The 22,471-nt window shown below is 38.1% G+C and overlaps 1 pseudogene across 1 annotated transcript; it reads left to right on the forward strand.

Annotated features, from left to right (window-relative positions):
- The first annotated feature begins 10,030 nt into the window (after positions 1 to 10,030).
- Positions 10,031 to 21,418, forward strand: LOC143544303 (G-type lectin S-receptor-like serine/threonine-protein kinase At4g27290; annotated as a pseudogene). The gene is made up of 8 exons (XR_013137229.1): positions 10,031 to 11,368; positions 11,442 to 11,572; positions 13,917 to 13,920; positions 20,010 to 20,149; positions 20,261 to 20,471; positions 20,562 to 20,799; positions 20,880 to 21,030; positions 21,110 to 21,418. The product of XR_013137229.1 is annotated as a G-type lectin S-receptor-like serine/threonine-protein kinase At4g27290 (transcript).
- The last annotated feature ends 1,053 nt before the right edge of the window (positions 21,419 to 22,471 follow it).

Raw genomic sequence — 22,471 nt, forward strand, 5'->3', positions numbered from 1 at the left:
GATGTCGCCAGCGGCAATCACGATGGCAACCCTACGAACTTGGTCCTCAGTCAACAATTTCTTTCCAGCATGGCCTGGTCTCGATGGCGTAAGTGGGCGACGGCAGTCTTCTTTTCTTTGGCGGCCGTGTCTAAATCACATAGCGGCGGCGGGCTCTTCTTTCGGTGGTGGCGGCTTGGTCGATTATCGATTTCTTGAATTTGGCTCTGATACCAATTCAAGGACGAATTGATACAACTCACCAAAACGTAAACATACAATAATTAATATTGAAAAACTCTCAATATTTTATAGAGAAAATATAACTCAAAACCCCTATTACATGTAATTTGTGTATCTCTAGATGAACCCTAAGTCAGCTGCATCTCGTGTATATATCTTATGTCTAACCATAACTCGGTTTATATAAACTAACCTAACTTGCTAGCCGAGACATTACCAAATATAATAAAACCCAAATTACAACCCTATAAACCCATTACATATTAATGAATCCCACGGGCCCAATAGGTCTAACCGGTCACCTAACATAATGGGCTTGTTAAGATGGAAATTATGTCCAACATGATCTAGATGCCATGGTGTAATAAATAATAAAGTAACTATTATTCTTAATTACCTATATAACTACGGATAAGTAAGGTGTCAAAATACGATGAGTAAGTGGTTAGTGTGCGGTGCAACTGATTCGACATCTTGATTCCTAGAGTTATAACGTATTGAAAACTTAACTAAAACTATTGGTTCTTGAGTCAAAAGTGCAATTAAGTGAATCTAGTTTCCAGAAAGCTAAGGATTGTATTTTTTAGACGAGTTTTGAATAGATTTTATGATTTTACAAGTTAAGGTGTCAAATCTGATTTTGATAGGGTAAACTTGTGGTCTATTACAAAAGTTGTAACTCAGTCCTTGTGTAATCATATGCAATGAAATTGGAATATGACCTAATTTTATGAGTTTTTGAATTTTTCCAAGTGGTTTCACCTTAATATCTTAAATTTACAATTTATAATGATTTTACTCGTAAACTAACGCTGGAAGATCACTGAAAGTACCCCTTTGGTGATACAAAATTTTATGTTCTAGATATATATTGTATTATTCTGAATTATTTTCTTGATTTTATTTGAATGTTCATTATTTTATTAAAATTTCCATTAAAATACCGTTGAATCTGCCATCAAAACGCAGATTCTGAAAATTGTATGCGATTGATTAAACCTAAACTATATGGAATTAAATTGTGATATTAGTGGTTAGACAACGTAAAAAGATTAGTTATATGTTGTAAATTTTAACCTTACATGTTGTAGGAGTTTGTAATAGTTTGTGAGCAAGTTGTTGCCTTGATAACATTATTAGTTTACATGCATGCGAATACTGTTTGTTGGAAATGATACGTAACACTTATAAACAAGCATGTTTGCATTAATAAGTCACCTATGTGTCGTCGGGTCAACTTGATCAAACTTTGGTCAATGGTCAACTCGATCAACCTTTTTGGTCAAAGGTCAACAAAAGTCACACTTTGGTCAAATTCAAAAAAAGTCAAACTTTGGTTAAACACGAATAAACAATGGGATTGTTTGGATACTAGGGGTTTTAGGAACCGCTACCCCTTTACTTATGTACGTGTACAGTTTAGGATATTTGTACGGGATTATTCTCTTTAGTAGTTGACTTTACTTAATTAGCACGCATTCAAGGTGAGTTTCACGGCCCCTCTCTTTTACTTACTCCTTTTTGGGGGAGAAAACATGCACAAACATTTTGATATTGTAAGACTATTTTATCTCATGGATACTTAGTGCAATTACCAACTGAAAGTCCTTACACACATCAGACCGTTAACTAAGGTTAACCGGTGAGGCAATATAAGTAGTACTACTGGTCTGACAAACTCCACTTGCTCTAAAACTAGACTGGGTTCGGACGGGTGTAACATTAACCTAAACACATGGCCAAGTTCGGTAAGGCTTGGTGGGAGGCACACAAACTAGCACATGTCAGCTTCGGTCGCGATGGATCCCACACTATTGTATCATGATATATAGAGTAATTAACTAGTGATAAAACTTTGTTTACTTTATATGCACATTTTGAGAACTTATTTAAATACAAACTTGTGAACTCACCAACCATTGTGTTGACACTTTTTAGCATATCTTTCTCAGGTCACTAAAGTGCACATCAGGAGTTGGGATTGCACTGTGGTTGCATGACTTATATTAAAAAATCAACCTTGTTTTGGTTACATGAATTGTAGTGTCTGAGAATTTAACTCTGAACTAGTTATTTACAACTTGTAGTTGTTTTACGCTTCCGCAAACGTAACTTACATCGAAATTGTATTTACTCACATTAATATGTTTTATTAAATGGTATTTTTACTATATTAAATGGTGGTTTGGTATGACACGTGGATAGATCTTGGTATGTCACACTCCTCGCGATAAAACTCCGTTAGTCGATAATTGAGAGTGTGACAATTTACACCTTGAATGGAAGCTAAAACTATGATGTTTCTTCTTCTTTGACCATTTATGTTAACTTGGCCTCACCTTTCGGTTCTTAATCCTGTCTCAAATTTCCTAAATTAACCCTCTATCTACCAATACCATTTCAATTACCACCCGCATTCTGTTTCCATTCCTAGCCCGATGATAATTCCACTCTCCCCCGACTCAAGAATAAAGTGGTAAAGTAATGAAAATTATCTCGATTCCCGCTATCCGCCCAAAATGAAGTCATTTATTTCATATTCATATCTAAAATTAGAAAGGAAAATGATAAAAGATTTGGTATAGTTAGTCGTCATAGTGTAGTGATTCTATCCTTCCCCTATTTATCTTCTACCCCAAAAGGAAAAATTGTTAAAGTTACCAAAGTAAAAAATCCCTTTTCTTTTTTTTTGACAGATGTATTGCGGAGACAGGATTTGAACCCGTGACCTCAAGGTTATGAGCTTTGCGAGCTACCAAACTGCTCTTCCACCCGCCGAAGAGAAGAACTAAAAAACAAATATACAAGCAAGGATTGAATGCGCCCCTTTACCATATCTGTACAATTAGAATAGTCTATTTACACATAATGGTAAAGAGGCCGTCTATGATCATCAATCATAAAAATGAAATAAATATAGATTTTAATCCTTACCAACTCAATCTTGTCGCCCCTTGCGTCCTCAAATTCATCTGCTTTGTCATACTCGGTATTTTCTTGAACATGCAAATTATTACCAATTTGCCTTTCATTATGATAATCCTAACCCCCTTCTCCTTGTTCATATGCAAGCATTTCGTGAATATTTACATAATCTTCATTCTGATTCATTTATCTTCTGTGACCCGGGGGTGTAGGAATGATGGTTCGGGTTGGCAATTGATCTATTTCTGGATTGGTTAACTAATTGGTTTAGGATATGGTTCTTGGTCTGGTTGGTATGAATATGTCTAAGCGGAGTTGGTGGTCTAGGGTCATTGTCTTGGTACATATTTGGGTTTCAGGTCGGGAGTGTTGGTATTGATTATTGCTGTTAGGGTTGAACTGCTAAGCTTCAAGCAATGGGTTTTTGTTAAAATTCTGGTTTTTGTTAACATCTTCCATTTCTAGGTGTAAACCCGATTGCCTTTGTTGAGCCTTGTTCCATCTTGTAGCCTTTCAATTTCTGGCTAAAAAACAAGTGGTGTCTGTCTTCCTGAGAAACAAGTATGCATGCACCTGTCACCTACACAATTAATATATCTCACGTAAAAGGGAAAAAAACAAAAATGATATAAAATAAAACACAAAAGTCAAATCACACAAAACACTAAACATATGACAATGGTGATATTTTGATCTAGACCTTGTGGTCTAATTAAACTAAAGTAATTATGATTCTTAATTACCTATACAAGTACGGGTAACTAAAGTGTCGAATCATGAGGAGTATGGTCAGTATGCAGTGCAACTGATTTTAAACATTATGAGGTTTATCAATTTATGAAGTTGCAAATTAAGAGTGCTATCACACTAGCAATGGTTTTAGAATAAACAAGTACTTAACAAAGTTGTAAACAATAATAAAAAGTAAGCCACACCCATGGTTTAAGCATGCAACTAATCACTAATCTCATGTCATATATTAAAATCACTTATCAATTAACAAATCTGGTTTAATTGAATAACTCAAATTATAGGCATCAACAAATGCTAACATACAACAAAAAGGTTCATTGCCAGTGTGACCCAATTAAGGGAATATGTACGATTTATTAAACTCGAACTAATTGGTAAACCCAAAGAAGCACGTATCCCAGTAGTTGACAAACTAATCATTCAGATAGAAATAACCCTAAACCGACTGATTGTTAAACAATACCAAACATCAGTGATCATAGATTGTCAATTAAGAAATACATGTAAATCAGTTCTAAACATGAGAAATACTAAAAAGACTACAATAGTCTACACCAGGGAACGAGCTGGGGTGGTTCATCCTCTCATAGCTATGATTTGCATATTTAATTCTTTAATATTTGGGGTGGATCTTCAATCGGATGATGAAAATAAGTCTCCAATAGTCTAAAAGGCTCCAAGAATGCCTCTAGCTGCTTAGAAATGAATGGGGCTGAAACCCTAGTCTTATATTATTAAAACCGGTCGAAACCAAAGAATTCGTGGCCCAATTAGGGTTTAGCGTCAGCGATCGAGCAACCCCAGGTCTGGGGTCGTCAACCCCAAATCTAATCTTTCTTCTTTTTAATTGTTTTCACTTTGATGCATGCGTGTATCATACCTGAGCTTCATAAGACATCATTTTATGCTCGTGCATGTCGCAAATTAGTATCTTTAATGATCATTGACCTAAAACACATAAGCAAGTATGAAGTATACTAGTTCGCATAATAAACTGATTAAAAAAATACAAAATAAAGCAAATATATACAAGACTTATACCCAACCATGAATGCTACTAGAACACATTGGGACACAAACAAAACTAATGAAAGAAGAGAGTAGCGCATATTATACATAATTTAACAACATGCTTCCTGATTAAGTTAAGTTGATACTTTAAAACCTATTGGATATAAGTTGATGCTAGTTCAGAGGGGGAAAATAGTGTAACGTGTTGGATTAGAATGGTGTCTTGCTTATACATGCATGTGGAATACTATGTCAGGTCTTGTTTTGTATGCAAGAAGCATTAATGCTCCGATCAGAATTAAGAGTGGTACTTCTAGACCAATTACTTGTTGATCCCATCAAGCGATATGGACAATCATCGGTATATTTAATGAATGGTTGTTATCAATATTTAATCTTATCACTATCTTGTTTTGTAATTTGATTGATAAGAAATATTACACACACATATACATACATATATATATATATGAAAACAATATGGACAATCATCAGGATATTTAACGAATGACCGTCGTCAATATTTAACCTTATCAATATCTTCTGGATCTAATTTAATTGAAAACAAAATATTATATATATATACTCGAAACTAAAGGTTGAGATATAATTACTTAATTTTATCGAACTTAATATCAACTAAATCGTTTAAATTGCATCGACCGGACTCTTTTTGAAACCATGCAAATTTTTTTTGATATTTATGCCACATCTTGATGTATTTTTTTTTTAAATGTTTTGGCCATTTTCAACCGTTGACCTTTACGCCATAATTGTTTTTGATGTGTAAGCCATGCGTAATGGTTAATGCCTCTTAAGGGGTACTTGACACCACATCATCATCATCATCATCATCATCATCACTTTTTTAGCCAAATGCATGTATAATGGATAATGCCCTTTAATGCTCATTCAGCCATTACTACTTGAAAGCATACGTGAATTTTATTGTAAAAACGCAATTGCCCCTATAACACCCCATAAAATTCCGAGGGTGGTGTAGAGATTTTATCCACTATATGTCTCTATAATACTTTACTACGCAAGGCCATAGTTGAAGAGGTATGTACCCGTCTCAACACCGAGCAAGGCGGGTCAACCCACAAGATAAACACATTATGAAGGCACAAAGCCAAAACCTATGCGCATGGCGCATACAAAACATGCTCAGGCATCATATGCCCAGGCACACATATGCTCGCGCATCACATATGCGCGCGGCGCATATCACATGCTCGTGCATATCACATCTGCGCATGAAATATCTGCGCGTGAGAATAAAGAGAAGACCTCGCGCATCCTCAGGATGGGCGCATATCACACATGCATATAATCGACCTCGTCCTTATCCAAATCAGGATTAGGGCAACCTTGATTGTGCACGTCAGACAACCTTCCAGAAGGCATCTTTTTAAGGAATAAGGATATGCTGATGTTGACAGCTGCTAAATGAAAGTTGGACAGCTCAGCATGACTCATGGGTTACCACGTGATCATAACCAATGAAAGAGCACCAGGTGTCTCCAGGGACACGTGGCGCAAATCGATTGGAGGAGGCCAACAAAACCCTAATTTGGTCTCAGCTCAATCAGTGGAAACCCTAGCACTATAAATACATCATAACGTACACAGTTACAGAACACACATTGATTCACATTGAAGCATATTCAATTACATTCACTGACAGGCATCCCTAGTCAGTTACTTTCTCAGACACAGAGAGAATCAGAATAATCATACAGAGTAACATACAGTATTCAGCTATTAAGCAATACTCTCCCAATTCCTTCACTCCCAGATTATTATCTTCTCCTACACATACTTATTCTCACGCCGGAGGGTTACCCCAAAGAGGACCCCTCTGTCCCTTTCTGAGGGGTAAGTAACGGCGCTGTTCATTTTGTAGGTGGAAGAACACTGATCCAGAAGAACCATCGGTGAAATAGTATAATCACACCCGAGGAAAGTAGATCTGCTACCAGTGAGTAGATCCACGTTTCTTCATTGGCGCCATCCGTGGGACTGCTTCTCTCTTCAGCCGCGCGAACGGAGGAGGTGACGCTATCATACCTCAAGTGGACAGGAGGTCTGCCCACTTTCACAGGCAGGGAAGCTAAAGAACCCATGGTGGTAAACACCTGGGTTTCCTTAGGTCCCTTCTTTTGAGCATGGGGATGAGCGACAGGGGTGTCATCTTTCTTTTGTCTTTTACTGCCCCCTGCGCCTGATTTCCCCTTAGCTTTGCGCTTTAGTAGGGGCGCCTCCTCTTCCTCATCCTCCTCCGCGAGCTCCAGCTCGTAGTTCTCCAGCGCATCTATAATACATGCAACACAAGTGTTAGCAAAATTTGGTATTCTCAAGGAATAAACATAAGTGTGAAGGCTTACCAGGCGCGTCGCCATCAAAGTCAAATTCCAGATCCACTGGGATGAACATGTCATCGAAGCGATCTGGGAAACCAACCTCCCCAGCGCCAAGCGCGACGGAGCCACCCTCCACTTGATCATCATAAGCGGCGTGGATATAATCCTTGGTGACTGCGCAAAAACAAGTCAACTGATATCAGAAAAAGAATTATGTTCGCGCAGAAAAAGAAATAAAGCAATGAAATAAACTTACACAACCCGTCGACTTGGATAACGGGCTCAAGCGCGCTGTCGGCCCATAGCTTACTCATGCCGACCCCCACCAGCGCTTCCTCGCAAATTTTCTTCACGGGGGATGGTTCATCGGTCAGTTTCTTAACCCAGGCGCCGGTTGGGTTCTTAATAACATCCGCATCCGCGGGCGCAGAATCGATTGCGCGCATCGTCATGCGGATGGGGATTACACCGGCCCTAATGTAGAAGAACCTCTCAGACCAGTCATGAAGGCTCTTGAATGAAACAGTGGAGCACTTCACCTTCTAACTGCGAGGAATAAAAGAGATCCAATTGTCTTGAATCTTGGCCTTATAAAAATATTGAAAGCGCCGAGGGGTAGGCTCCTCGCGCTGGGATTTGCACATGAACTCAAAGTGAGTCATGCGCACGAGTCCAAAAGGATGTACTTGGGATATATGAATCCCATAGAACTGCAGCAGTGCACCCACAAACCTGGTAATCGGGAGACGAAGGTTGCAGTGGGTGAAAAAATGGAAATATATGGATATATAACCGGCAGGCGGGTCCGCCGCCGATTGCCCGGCCTCAGGCAACATGCAGCCAAACAGGGTGGGAAAGCCCTGAGAGGCGATAAGGCTGTCAAGATCAGCCTGCCTCAATTTGCAGGGGATTTCATTCCACCTCCTCACCACCTTCGTCCTCCTTACCTCCTCCGATGAGCCCTCAGCAACCTTCTTCCCCTTGCCTTTCTTCTTCAACGTCGACATCACTACGGATTTAACACGGCGTTTTCGGGAGACGATTGAGGTGATCGACAGGTTCGACGAGTCCGAGCTATCAGACATACAACTGTCAAATCTAACAACAGAAACTTCTGAAGAACAGATATTTCAGAAGACAAAGAAAGAAAAAATCAGAAGAGAAAACAAGAAGATGAAGTATAAAGAACTCCAAGGGCTGACTTTTATAGGCCAAGGAGAGAGAAATTTGGGTGCTGAACGGACTTCACGCGCCCCCACTCGCAGGTAATAGCCAACGCGAGCGCGACACGTGTCCCTGACAACTGTATGAGAGGACACGAAAAGAAAATACGGCGGGTGCCAGAGTTAACGCGCCCCCACTCGCAGGTCTTGGCCAACACGAGCGCGACACGTGTCCCTGACAGCTTGTGAGGGGACACGAAAGGCAACTGTAGCACCTCGAGCACACGAAAAGTCTGACACGTCTCCATCACTGACCCACGTCAGCAACCGTCACGTACATGGACGATTCGTTTCAACCAAATGGATAGAACTTCGCGCAATGATGGAAACAACCAAGAAAACGACAAAACCCCTTTTAAAACACCTAATCAGTAAGTCTAATATCTATCTTACCGCGCTCGCGCGAGATAAGACACACATTAGACTGGGGGGCTTGAAGAGGTATGTACCCGCCTCAACACCGAGCAAGGCGGGTCAACCCACAAGATAAACACATTATGAAGGCACAAAGCCAAAACCTATGCGCATGGCGCATACAAAACATGCTCAGGCATCATATGCCCAGGCACACATATGCTCGCGCATCACATATGCGCGCGGCGCATATCACATGCTCGTGCATATCACATCTGCGCATGAAATATCTGCGCGTGAGAATAAAGAGAAGACCTCGCGCATCCTCAGGATGGGCGCATATCACACATGCACATAATCGACCTCGTCCTTATCCAAATCAGGATTAGGGCAACCTTGATTGTGCACGTCAGACAACCTTCCAGAATGCATCTTTTTAAGGAATAAGGATATGCTGATGTTGACAGCTGCTAAATGAAAGTTGGACAGCTCAGCATGACTCATGGGTTACCACGTGATCATAACCAATGAAAGAGCACCAGGTGTCTCCAGGGACACGTGGCGCAAATCGATTGGAGGAGGCCAACAAAACCCTAATTTGGTCTCAGCTCAATCAGTGGAAACCCTAGCACTATAAATACATCATAACGTACACAGTTACAGAACACACATTGATTCACATTGAAGCATATTCAATTACATTCACTGACAGGCATCCCTAGTCAGTTACTTTCTCAGACACAGAGAGAATCAGAATAATCATACAGAGTAACATACAGTATTCAGCTATTAAGCAATACTCTCCCAATTCCCTCACTCTCAGATTATTATCTTCTCCTACACATACTTATTCTCACGCCGGAGGGTTACCCCAAAGAGGACCCCTCTGTCCCTTTCTGAGGGGTAAGTAACGGCGCTGTTCATTTTGTAGGTGGAAGAACACTGATCCAGAAGAACCATCGGTGAAATAGTATAATCACACCCGAGGAAAGTAGATCTGCTACCAGTGAGTAGATCCACGTTTCTTCAATAGTAATTCCGTAATGGTATGGTATTAATGATTCGTTGTGTCAGTCAACCCCCAACATATATATCATTGAGTCCGTCAAAGTCAAGCAGCCCAAACTGACTATGATGACTAAAAAATAACAGGTACGTGTGAATATATGACATGATCATACACATATATTTAACTTTTGATTCAGTTGTTAAATATTAAATTACATTTACTAAATTACAAATTCTGATATCCTGATGAAGGGAGCAGGCATATTATTTCTTCTCCAGTTTTTGTTACTCCACTTTCCCAAAATCCTCCCGGTTGAATTCGACAACATTTCCGGTTCACAGTTCTTGACTGATGGAGACACGTTGGTATCGCCGACCAAAATTTTCAAGTTGGGATTTTTCCAGCCAGGTAGCTCTAAGAACATATATCTTGGTATTATGTATAATAAAATGCTTGTTACAACCGTTGTTTGGGTTGCCAACAGAAACCACCCGCTCACGGGTGCATCACCACGTGTGTTAAAGATTGATTATCAGGGAACTCTAGTCCTATCCAATAATATAAGCATGATTTGGTCATCTAACACGTCAACAAGATAAGGGAATGTAACCGGAAAGCTTCGCGACACCGGAAATCTAGTCTTGTTGGACCAAAGCGAGAAAGTTCTGTGGCAAAGTTTTGATTATCCAACTGATATACTTCTACCAGGAATGAAGTTAGGGAATGATTACTCAAAGGGAATTGAATGGCGTCTAACATCATGGAAAAGTAGTCAAGATCCAGATCAAGGTGAGTTTACTTGGGGCCCAGACACGCAAAATTATCCGGAAGGTAAACTGAGACAGGGTGCAGTGATCAAATTCCAGAGCCACCCATGGAGAAACAGGCGGGTTCGTGGGACTTCTCAATTTGACAGAAACTTAACCATTAAAATTAGTGTTGTTATTACTAAAAGGGAGATTTCTTTTAGTTATAATCTTGAAAACAGTTCTGTACTACCAAGGATCACTTTGAATTCTTCAGGGCAGCTAGAATCTTGGATATGGGTTGAAGATGGTAAAATGTGGCAGCGTGTATTATCATTACCTATAGATGTTTGTGACACATACAACATCTGTGGTGCTTATGGAATCTGCACTCTTAATATGTTCCAACAGTCGTGTGGTTGCTTGGATGAGAAAAGATTCGTGCCCAGAACCGCTGATTGGTCAGGTGGTTATGTTAGGCGAACACCATTGGATTGCAAAACGGATCAGAAGGGTTTATCAAGTATTCTAACGTAAAATTACCGGACACAAACAGGACATGGTTCAACATGAGTATGAGTTTGGAAGAGTGTGAAGTTAAATGCTTAAAGAATTGTACATGCATGGCTTATGCAAATCCAGATAACAGTCTTCAAGGCATGGGCTGTCTGCTTTGGTTCAATGACTTGATAGACATGCGAGGCTATCCTGAAGGCGGTGGAGGTCAGGATATATTTGTAAAAATGGCTTCCTCTGAATTAGGTAAAGATCTTTTGCTAGTAATTGTTGTTACATGCTTTTAAATTAACATTGTTGGTATGTAATTATCATATAGGTGATCAATCAATTTCCAAAAAAAAGGGAGGATCAAACATTAAAATCATCATAATTGTAGTAATTCCAGGGCTTCTTCTCATTGGCTTCGTCCCTACATGGATGTGGTATGCACATGTTAAAAGGAACCATGTGAGACAAAGGAATGAAGGTAAGAATATCAAAAATATTATTTGGTAGCGATAGACTGCTCCAAACGTATCTGGTAGAGTTTCTTAAATAAAAAGTGACATGATATAAACAAGAATACAGAGAGAAGAGAGTAACGATCAATCAAGTCTGTCATTCCCTTCCGTTAATTCCGTTATAAGTACAGAAATTAACGACCTAACAACTCGATTATAGTAAAATCCACAACTTCATAACTAATACATTTCTAGTCCCTGATCTAGTTATCTATCTCATTATTGCATTTCCAGTCCCTGATGTATTATATCAGTAACAATACTCTCCTATTTTACTAAAATCTTGACCTCAAGATTTGAATTGAGGAAACCGCAATTGAAACTCCTCACGATCTTCCCAAGTGGCTTCACTTATTGGAAGATCTTGCCAATGCACTAACACTTGAACACCAGCTTGATTTCCTTTCTTGAGTAATTTGCGATCCAAAATTGCTCGAGGTTGCACAATAAAGTCTGCAGCTTGGGGTAAAGGGGCAACCGTGGGAGCAGGACCAGGAGCAGCTTTTAAGAGAGAAACGTGAAATGTTGGATGGATCTAAGAGGCTGCTGGCAAATCTAAACGGTACGCCACTGACCCAATCTTTTCCAGAATCAAATAAGGGCCATAGTATTTGGGACCCAGTTTATGATGATTGTGTGTTTTAAGAGTAGATTGTACATAGGCATGCAACTTTACATGTACCCAATCACCCACCTGAAAATGGCGTTCAGATCTGTTCCTGTCAGCCATCTGCTTCATGTGATTCCTAGCCTTAGCCAAATTAGCCTTTAAAGTGACTAACTTGATTTCCCTAAGTTTAAACCATTCTTCCACATTTTGCAACTTGGTGTCATTTGGTATATAAGGCAGGTGTATAGGGGGAGGAAGTCCATATAAAGCCTCAAATGAAGACATACCAATGGCAGAGTGAGCAGTGGTATTATACCACCATTCAGCCAAGGTAAGCCAATTGGGCCACATTTTAGGGTCATCCATGACCATGCATCTCAAATATGTCTCCAAACATCTGTTAAGTACCTCTATCTGACCATTTGATTGAGGATGGTACGCGGAGGAGAACGCTAGCTGCACTCCTTGTAACTTCATAAAGTCTTTCCAGAAATGACTTAGAAAAATAGGATCACGATCTGATATGATTGTATCTGGACACCCATGAAGCTTAAAGATATTATCAATGACAAGTTGGGCAATTTGAGCTGCAGTATAAGGATGGGATAAAGCAAAAAAATGACCGTACTTAGTAATTATGTCAACAATCACCAAGATAGCATCTTTTCCTTTAACTCTAGGCAACCTAGTAATGAAGTCCATTGAAAGATCAGTAAAAATGGAATCAGGGGTAGGCAGTGGTTGTAATAGCCTTGGACTAGTAACTCTTTCATATTTAGCTTTATGACAAGTGTGACCCTTTTTTACCCACTGTTTCACATCTCCGTCACACTTTTTCCAGTAAAACAATCGTTTGAGTCTTTGTAAAGTGGGATAATAGCCAAAGTGACCACCAACAGGTGAGGAATGACAAAAGTGCAGAATGTCATTCCTTAATTGTGGGTCACCTCCTACAGCTATTTTGTTTTTTCTTTTTAAAGTGTGCCCATCCCATGACCAATTCTTGACTTAAGAGGTATGTTGCAGTTTATACAATAAAGCTTGTAACTTGGCATCAGTATGCCTTGTTGAATCCTTGGCCACAAGCAAGGATCAATGGAACTGAGGCCCATCTCAAACAAAGCTATGCCTTCTACTCTAGACAATGCGTCTGCAGCCTTGTTATCAACCCCTTCTTTGTACAAAATCTCATAGTCATAGCCCAGAAGTTTAGCCAACCATTTCTGTTGTAGAGGTGTATTAACTTTATGTTCCAGTAGGTATTTCAAACTTCTTTGATCAGTCTTAATGATAAAATGTTTCATAATCAAATAATGGTGCCAAGTTTTGACAGCCATTAGAATTGCCAATAACTCTTTTTCATAGACTGACATAGCCTGCTGTTTGACTGAAATACCCTTGCTTATAAAAGCCAAAGGATGGCTATCTTGCATAAGCATAACACCCAATCCTTTAGATGAAGCATCTGTTTCGATAACAAAAACTTTAGAGAAGTCAGGTAAAGCTAGAATAGGGGCAGTAGTAAGAGCAAATCTTCAATTGTTCAAAAGCACCTGAAAAGAATCTTTTTTTAAAAGATTATTAAGGGGTCTAGAAATACTTCCAAAGGATTTAATAAACCTTCTGTAGTACCCAGCAAGTCCAAGAAACCCTCTTAATTGTTTAACAGTTGTAGGTAAAGGCCAGTTAACCACTGCTTCTATTTTAGATAATCACTACTAACCCCTCACTGGTGATAACATGACCCAAATATTCTACTTGTAACCCAGCAAATGTGCATTTAGACCTTTTTGCTAAAAGATTATTGCTTATAAAAATCTTAAAAACAGCATCTAAATCAAGTAGGTGTTGAGTTAATGATGAACTATACACTAGAATGTCATCAAAAAAACACCAAAGCACATTTCCTGAGTAGGGGTTTGAATGTAGAATTCATAAGGGCTTGAAATGTAGTTGGTGCATTTGTGAGGCCAAAGGGAAGGACCAAAAATTCAAAATGATCCTGATGGGTCCTAAAAACGGTTTTATGAATATCAGGTTCCACATTCTAACCTGATGATAACCAGACCTCAGGTCTAATTTAGAAAACACAGAAGAGCTCCCTAGTTCATCAAGTAGCTTATCAATTAGTGGAATAGGGAAGCTATTTTTTATAGTGGCATCATTTAACTTCCTATAGTCCACACACATGCGCCATGTTCCATCTTTCTTTTTAACTAAAACCACTGGAGCTGCAAAAGCACTAGTACTTTCTCTTATAGTGCCCACATCAAGAAGTTCCTGGGTCATCTTTTCGATGATGTCCTTCTGAGCTGCAGGATATCTATATGGCTTCTGAGCAACCACATTGATGCCTTCATTCAGAACAATCTGATGATCACATTGTCTGTTAGGTGGTAAAGCAGTTGGAGTATCAAATTCCATGCTATATTGTTGTAACAGATCCTCAATTTGTTGCAATTGTTGGTTCCCATGTACCATAGGTATATGAGGACCTTTAGTTTGCAACGCTTGCAAGCTGAATAATTGTGCACTAACTATATTTGAGTAGTTAGTGAGCATGCCATTCAATTTTTTCACCAGAGCATAATCTCACACTGTTGTCCCTTGCCCCTTTTAATTCAAAGATTTTATTGTTGACCTTGAATTTCATTGTCAACTCTTTGAAGTTCCAAGTAATGTCAGCATGACTTTGTAGCCACTGAATGCCCAAAACCATATCATAATTGGCTAGGGGAATGAGTAATACATCAGTGGAGAACCAGTTACCCTGCATCATCCATTTCATATTCCCGCACACTTTGCTACAACTCATTAGGTTACCATCTGCTATTGTTATTTTCATAGAGGGCATATCTTTTGTAGGACACCTCATTTTAACAGCAAGTTTTTCATCTAAAAAGTTGTGTGTAGAACCTGAGTCAATGAGGATATGCAAACGCTTAGTGCCCACTGAACCAGTAACCTTCATTGTGGAGTAAGAAGTGACTCCCATTATGGCATTCAGGGGGATATTTGAGGATCAGTAAAAGCAGGTTCATACTGATCATCATCCATTTTATCATTTTCCCATACTTCTATTGAAAACAATTGCTTATTCTTACATTTATGAGTTGAGGTGTATTTTTCATTACAACCAAAACATTCACCTCTAGCTCTTTTATCAGCAATCTCTTTAGTGGATAACGTTTTTATGGTTCTTGGCTTAAAAGAAGGTGAGGGCAAAAGAGGTAAATTGGTAGCTGATAATGGTACAGGGTTGTAAACAGGTTTGGTGTAGGTTTCAGCAAGTTTGTAGGAAGGCTTATAAGATGGTTTATAGGTGTTTACTGGTAGAAGTTTGATATTATCTTCTTGTTGTCTAGCTAGGACATAAGCTTTAGGAAGAGTGGGAATTTTTAGTAGTTTTAGTAGGTTTGAAATTTCTGGTTTTAAAGCTTTAAGGAATAGGCTAATTGTCACAGCCCCCGACCCCCATACCCCGGGAGGGGAGCCATGAACGTTGAGTGGTGGTATCGATGTTTATTAAAATAATTTGCAGCGGAATATTTCATCAGAACCGTAGTTAGGAAAGTTAATCAGAATTATAAAAACACCATAATTCTTATTTCATAAACTGGGATAAAAACCCATTTTTTATACAAACAAAGTTTTATAGGGATAAACCCTAATTTACAAAACACGTTTCTTTATTCTGGTGACAAGCCACTTATTTAAGCTGGAAGCCCGTATGCATCATTCCTTTGTCTCTAACAAGTTACCTGAAACATGTTTAAAAACATGTTTAAAAATATTTGATCAGCAGGAAATACTGGTGAGTACATTCATTTATAAATGACACATTTTACAGTTACAACATTAAGATGTTTTTACATCTGCCTGCTTACAAATTACCTAAAGGTACTTGTCACTCGACTGTATCTGTGACTGTGGTCATATTACTTATTGGCTAACACTTGTCCAATAAGTAACGTGTAATAGCCCAGTAGGCAAGCCTTGTATACAAAACCCCACAATACCAGTAGTAACCATCCCGTAAGTCTACAGAGACTTAATCACTGTAATGTAGTTTAAATCCTTTGAAAATATTTAAACTATCCATCATGAGTTTGATGGTTTTGGAAAAGCATCATGACAGTGTTGGAAAATCAATTGTCTCACGCAAATGTGAGTTATGCAAAAATTTCGAATGTCTCACCTTGCAAATTGATATTTAACAAGCCTTCTAGTGTTAAGCACCTAGATTAAACACAATGTAGTATATTTCTATTAGTATAAACCCATAATCATAACGAAAATCACGAGACATGAAACTTTACACGATAGCATAATGGCATACCTTGGTTAGGTAGAACTTTTGGATTCGTGTTATAAAAGTTCCTTTCAATCGAAGAGGTACCGTTACAGCTACTTTGTATAATACTAGCCTTATATATAAGAAATACGAGAGAAAGTATGATTTTTGGGATGACTTTTTGTGAAATCCAGATTCCTGCCTTATTTATGCTTGAATTTGAGCATCTTCGCGTATCGCGAAGTTGTAGTAGGGTTGCCGAGTCAGCCCTAGCTATGCCACGTGGCGTGACACGTGTCAGGCTACGTGTCAATGTTGCGTAGCTTTCACGTCACATCTTCGCGTATCGCGAAGAAGCTTAAGCATACTTCTTCGCATATCGTGAAGATGCGAATTGCAAAGTGCGCCATCAAAGCGCCACATTGCGCCCATCGCACTTCGGCCGAGCCCGTTCCCGTGCACGTTGGGTGCTTCGCACCCTCCGCTAGGACTACTAGGTGTGATTTAGCACATAAGAATATTATCATGTGAACTCTCTTCCTTATAAAGAGCTTACAAGTTTTGTAATCTAGCTGTGTGGGACAAGAGTTAGAAATCCTATTTATACCATGGTGGAAGCCTTCCATTTTCTTCCCTCCACTAATGTGGGATGGAATTTTCCTTTACATTTTCCATCCTTCCTTTTACTTCTCTTTTCTTTCTCATTTCTTCATTTCTTTCTTTGATTAGTTTATTATTTATTATGGTTTGTTATACTAATAGCATTCTCCTCACATAAAGTGACTCTTGTAAGGGTAAGGTCAAATTCTTGAGAAAGGTCTTGCACAGTGCTGGTTTGAACAATTGATGCTAAAGCACTCATAGCATTTTGGCCCATGATTAAAGCAAATCTTTGTGCAATTGAAGACTTATATTCAAACCAAGGCATACCTTCAATAGAGCCTCCATGTGATCTAACAAAGGCTTGATGCCAAAGAAGTGCCATATCCTCCAAATGAATAATAGCAATCCGAACCTTAGAGTTTTCTGGAGTACCATCAATGGAAAAGAAATATTCCACCCTGCACAAACATCCCTCCACATTTGTGCCATTGAACTTTGGAAACTCAATCTTGGACAGTCTGTTAAAGCTTCCATAGCCTTGGTAATGAAATCTTTGATCACCCGTGTCAAGATTATGAATATGATTTGTGCTAGGACCTTCACGGTTTGCATTAAGATTGGTTTCTTTCAAAGATTGAATGCTTTTCATAAGAACTTCAAATTGAGAATCCAATTTTGATTCCAATTTGGTAGAAGTTTGACTCAGTTGAATCGAAGTCTGATTTAATTGACTCAGTTGAATCTTCATAGATTCCAACTCGGTAAAGTTAGAACTTATAGTCGATTCCAATTTGCTTAACACGGCATCATGATCACCAATCGTTGCTCTAGTGATTGATTACGAGTCGCCATCATGGCATCATTATAGGATTGGTGAATTGATCGATCGATGATCAATTACAAGAATAAAATTGAAATTGAACAAAAATTAGGGTTTTAGAGACGAAATTGATCGAACAAAAGATCAATTTCAAGGAATTGAATGGAACGGACGAATTGGTTGAACAGAATTAAACGAATTAGGGAAGAACTTTGTGAATTAGGGTTTCAAAATCAAGAGCGTGTTCCAAGGATTGAACAGCTCTAATACCACTTGATATGATAAAAACAAGAATACAGAGAGAAAAGAGTAACGATCAGTAAAGCCTGTCATTCCCTTCCGTTAATTCCGTTATAAGTACAGACATTAATGACCTAACAACTCGATTACAGTAAAATCCACAACTTCCTAACTAATACATTTCTAGTCCTTGATCTAGTTATCTATCTCATTATTACATTTCCAGTCCCTGATGTATTATATCAGTAACAAAAAGCTGCCAATAAACGTAGGTTTCGTGTTTCAAAACCAGACGCTTGGATGGCTTTTTGAATCATGTAATTACTTTTGGATTAAAATATTTTGTGGGTATACGAAATCAATAATCAGATAACAATCAGATGAAATAGAAAATGTTTTTTCAAATAATGAGATATTCTTCTCTGTACAAGTTGAAGTGTTAATTTAAAAAAATATATATATAGATTTGATGGAATCATTGATCACAATTCTTCAATTGTTACTTTGTCATAAATACAATTGGTGATTAGGCTATCAACAGTAGGGCAGTTAAAACCATTTGTGGGAACCGTTGTTATGAACTCCATTAGATGTTACTATGTTACCACTAACCACCTAGTTGCCCATGAAAGTCATTTTTTCACTCTTGGACTACGTTGCCACGGGATATCTAGTCAGCTTGATATCATTCCCATGCAACGTTTACACCGTCCAATGAATCCAGAGGATTTCTAATGGCATTTCTATAAGGTTTCGCACGTAAACCATGGACTCGACCATGCCAAGAGCATTTCCCCAAAATCCCATGTAACGCAACCCCCTTGGAACCCTATCACGTGGATGTAACCCTTCTTGAAACCCTGGTAGTATTTGCAAGAAATAGGAATACTGTTAATGAAAGTATACTCCATACTTCCTACTTCATATTAGCTTATATTCTTACTTTGTATATGTTCTATAACGTTGTGTTCGTTAGCTCTTTTTAAACAGGGAAGTGAAAGTAAGTGTAAGGAACCGGAAAAGATTTATGATCAGAATTTTTTTAACAAAGGAAGTGAAAATGAGAAAAGAAGAATCTTCCATTCTAACTTTCCTCCTAAAATAGATGGATTTGGAGAGAGTAAAATAAGATTTTGTCATTTACCGATTTTTATCTTTCCACTTAATTTAAATAATAAATGTTAAAGGGTATAGTTGTAAAATTGTAACTTTCCTTTCTCTCTTTCAAGTAAAACATAAAATTATTAATTTCTTTTCTGTTCCTTTGAACTCTAGAAGAAAAAATTAAGTTACATCCCCCTCCCCCTCTTAATTCCATTTTGTTTCTTTTCTTTCATTTATTAAACTCATGAACAAGTGTAATTCTAATTACTAAAATAGCTTTATAGCACTAACGGGAGGGATATTTTGAGAACCGTATTGAGTTTTAAGAACTTAAGAACTCAATTCTTGGCCACACATTTAAATAAATGGATTGGAATATGTGGTTGAGATTAAATCTGACCAAAAAGTCAAAGTAGGAGAGAGAATAAAGATGTAAATGACTACACTAACTTTTACGTCCGTTACACATATGTAAAAAGTCGACTCGGTGGGTAAAAAATTATGTAATTTTTTTCGTATATGTAACCTACATATATTACGCATGTGTAAAAGAAAATTTGAAAAAAAAATTCATAACATTGAGTTCTTTCGAGTTCTTAAAACTCAAAAGGGTTCCCATTTGAAATCTCCCCATAGCACTAAAATCACTAACAAGAGTATCTATTGCATTTGTATATATCGTCTCACTTTAAAGTTGTTATGTATGGATATAGAAGGATCGATGCACGTCTCTAAAAACAAGGAAGAAGACATTCAGCTACCACTGTATAGCTTCTCTACAATAGCTACTGCAACAGCCAGCTTTTCAACTGAAAATAAACTAGGAGAGGGTGGATTTGGAGAGGTTTTTAAGGTATAATAACTTGATGATACTTATTGTATAATTATATGAAAGGAAATCTAAAAAGTAAAAGTAAACATGTAAGTTTCTGAAGTTACTAACCATGAAAATGCTAACCTGTAGGGTGTGCTTAAAGAAGGGCTAGAGATTGCAGTTAAGCGTCTCGCCAAAGCTTCCAACCAGGGAGTTGACGAGTTCAAGAATGAAGTCATTTGCATTTCAAAACTTCAGCACCGAAATCTAGTGAAGCTCATCGACTGTTGCATACAAGGAGATGAGAAACTATTAATCTATGAATACATGCCAAATAAAAGCCTAGACTCATTCATATTTGGTCAGAATCAAATATGAAAACTCACATCAAAATTCTAATATATGTTTCAGCCCCACTAGTAATTACTTACAAAAGGAACATGTTAAACAGATAGAAACCAAAGCATGCTACTTGATTGGACCAAGAGATTCAATATCATCAAAGGAATTGCCCGAGGGCTTCATTACCTCCATCATGATTCAAGGTTAAGAATCATCCATAGAGATCTAAAAGCAGGGAACATACTACTAGATGCAAATATGAACCCCAAGATATCGGATTTTGGCCTAGCTAGACGTTTTGGAGATAATGAGACCCAAGCGAACACACAAAGAGTTGTTGGCACTTAGTAAGCTATATCAACCAACTACTTCATATTTTTATCCACATTTTAGTAGTCTATTCTTATGAGCTTTATGCCGAATGTAGTGGTTACATGTCCCCGGAGTATGCTCGCGATGGTATATTCTCAATAAAGTCAGATGTATTTAGCTTTGGTGTCTTGGTGCTTGAGATTGTGAGTGGGAAGAAAAATAGAGGATTCGTTCATCCAGTGCATGATAACAATCTTATTGGGCATGTAAGTTCACTTGTTACAAACTATTCCTTTGTTTCACAAAGCACTACCAACTAACCTTTAACTTGTGCATTATACTTAGGTATGGAGTATATATAACGAAGGCATGCCAATGGAACTGCTTGATGCTAGTTTAGTGGTATCCCGTCATGCACCCGAAGTTTTAAGATCAATACAAGTCGGGTTGTTATGTGTTCAAAAAAATGCAGATGATAAGCCAAACATGTTATCTGTAATAATGATGTTGGTCGGTGAAGGTGCCTTACCACACCCTAAGCAACCAGCATTTTTTATGGGAAACGACTTACTTGTAGATGGCATTGCTTCTGTAGCTAATCAGCAAGCAGGTTCAATCAACGGTGTAAGTTTTACAGAATTACATGGCCGATAGTGTTTACGTCCAAGAAATTAAACTTGCACGGGTATTATTTGAATGTGACTTATCACTCTTTCCGAATTCACTACTATATATATAGATCTAGGGACCTGTAAAACAAAACAAAATGTATTTATATAGTATTGGTTTGATTTTATATATATCTAAAGATTTGGAAAGTTTATTAACAGGAAAATGAGGAAAAGTTATTTTTTTCCAGTTTTGGAGAATGATTGTGACGTACTATTCAGTTGCTACTTGCTAAGATGTCATTTAAAAACTCTGTTGCTAGTTATGCGTGCAGTAGCCGAATCCACTGCCATTAGTTCCTTCATAATTTATCGCCAAGTGCCTGTAGCTAACCTTCCAGTCAGAAAATCTGTATCTGATCATCGATGCCTAATTTAGTAGCAAATTTTTTTCCTAGCTAAGATTTATTTCCAATCATCGAGCGACCAGACTTAACGAAAACCCCCGCAAGATATGTTTGCGACACTTTGGGCTGTGTTAAATATATTAGCAGTGGTACCGATAACATTAGTCCTAACAAAAATTGGGTTTATTATGGTTGATATGTTGTCAAAAATAGTAGGTGGTTCCATCTAGATGACAAATCATATAGATAAAGGTTTTATTTACTGCTAAGTTGAATTACAATTGGTCCATTTTAGTGACTTCGAATGAGTCGTTTGCAAAAAAGTGACGTTAAGTTTTTGTTCTTTCTCAACGGGCCTTCTCACTAGTTTAATCAAAGAAAATTATCGAAATGGTTACCAAACCATTTTTTGAAATCTTGTACATTTTACACAACTTTATCTACTAAAATAATTCCACGTGTCCACATTTTTATTAAACGTGTCACGTGCCTATGTAGTTGTCACACCCCGACCAAAAGCAGCGAAACATGTCGGGAGCGTGATGTGATTGTTTCAATGTACATGACACTATCAAAGTAACAATATTTAAGCAACTCATTCATTTCATTTAACATCAAATACAACACAACGCATTCATTACAAATAAACAAAGTACAAGAAAATAAATAGTTCGTTTCATTAATAACCTAAC

The sequence above is a fragment of the Bidens hawaiensis genome, unplaced genomic scaffold (genome assembly GCF_021521415.1).
Source record: "Bidens hawaiensis isolate Kalapana, Puna unplaced genomic scaffold, B.hawaiensis_p1.1 tig00013519_1, whole genome shotgun sequence".
In the NCBI taxonomy this organism is placed as follows: domain Eukaryota; kingdom Viridiplantae; phylum Streptophyta; class Magnoliopsida; order Asterales; family Asteraceae; genus Bidens; species Bidens hawaiensis.